At 60.8% G+C, this 1,473-nt stretch overlaps 1 protein-coding gene across 1 annotated transcript in view; it reads right to left on the bottom strand.

The window, feature by feature from the left end:
- SERTAD2 (SERTA domain containing 2) overlaps window positions 1-1,155 on the bottom strand; it is an 80,701-nt gene extending 79,546 nt beyond the window's left edge. The window contains exon 1 of the mRNA XM_027878435.1: window positions 911-1,155. The gene's annotated coding sequence lies outside the window, so the exon portion shown is untranslated. The remainder of the gene's footprint in view (window positions 1-910) is intronic.
- Between the last annotated feature and the right edge of the window lie 318 nt (window positions 1,156-1,473).

Raw genomic sequence — 1,473 nt, 5'->3', positions numbered from 1 at the left:
GCTGTGAGGTTTGGTAAACCTTCAATTTAGCAATTAGCTTCCATATGATATGAATTACAAAGATCAAGCAATTAATATTAATAAATAAACCCAGCAAAGTACCGAGGCTTTGGACACCCTGTGTATGGAAAGGCTGCTGTATTTGCTGAGGGTTTTCCACGCCTCTGTTTTATTTTAGCTACTCTGAACCTACAGCTCATTAGAACATACAGCACATTCACGTTTCTAGAAATACATTAAGGAGAGGGAGAAAAAAAAAATTAAAACCCAATAGCAACGAAACAGAGACACAACGTGAAATGGTTAAGCACTCCCAAAATCATGCCAAAGCCACCAAAACTCCCCGCTGCGGACCACGGCTTCCCCCTTCCACAAACGGCAAGTCAAGCCCAGGTTAACACCTAAACATCCAGGAACGACAGGGTGGGAAGGAGGATGGAGCAACCTAGGAATACAAAAGGTGGGTTTCCCCCGTTTTTCCAGGATGGACAGTGCCCTGAACCTGGTACGGAGGGGGGAAGCGGGGGGGGGGGTCTGTTCGACCCATGGGCGGCTTTTCGGGATACCCTCCCCATCACCACAGCCTCAACCGAGGGGGGGGGGGGGAATAAATAAAATAGAACCCACAAAATAAAATAAACGGCACAAAATAAAAAAAAAATCACAAAAATAAAATAAAAATCACCGCCGCCGGCAGCACGACGCGCATTAGAAGTTGGCAACGGCGCCGGCGGGGTTAGTACCTTAATTTTCTTTTTTTTTTCCCTACCCCCCGACCCCTTCTTTGGCGGTCCGAGCGGGCAGTGCCCAGCGCCGGGAGAGGGGGATGCCCCAACTTCGGAGCAGTTGCCGCTGCCCGCCCCCTCCGCGCCCCCCGAGCCCGCCCGGAGGGGCCGTGCCCGGCACTCACCCGCTCCGGGGGCTCCGCGGCGAGGACCGGCGAGGGGAGCGGGGGGTCTGCGGAGAGCGGGGGGAGCGCGGTGGGGACACGGACACACACACACACACACAGGCGTGGGGAGCGCTTTAAACCGCGGGGAGGTCGCTGCGAGACGCGCGGCGCTGCCCGGCTCTATCCCATGCCGCCGCGGCGGCCCCGAGCTGCGCGGGGTGAGCCGGGCGGGCAGGCGGCGGCGGCGGGGAGGATGTGACACGGTGACAAGTGCGGCCCGCCAGCCCTGTGCCGGGGGAGGGGGGCCGGGGCAGCCCAGGCAGCGCCGCCCGCCCGCACACACGGCATTGACGGCGCTGCCGTGACTCACACACGGGAGTTGGTCACAGGGCGGCACCGCCGAGCGGGGGAGGCAGCGAGGGAGGGAGGGAGGGAGGGAGGGGGGCGGCGTCCCGCCCCCTCGGCCGCCTCGCAGCCAATGGCGCGCCGCAGTGAGGCGGATTGGCAGCGCGAGTGACCAATAGCCGCGAGGGGCCGCCGCCAGCGCCCGAGCGGCCCCTCCGGCCCAATGAGTCTTCTGA

This window comes from Empidonax traillii, unplaced genomic scaffold (genome assembly GCF_003031625.1).
Source record: "Empidonax traillii isolate 1590-97213 ecotype Southwest subspecies unplaced genomic scaffold, ASM303162v1 scaffold41:size1892772, whole genome shotgun sequence".
In the NCBI taxonomy this organism is placed as follows: domain Eukaryota; kingdom Metazoa; phylum Chordata; class Aves; order Passeriformes; family Tyrannidae; genus Empidonax; species Empidonax traillii.
Note: the sequence above shows the minus strand (reverse complement) of the source record. Positions and strands in the feature narration are given on the sequence as shown.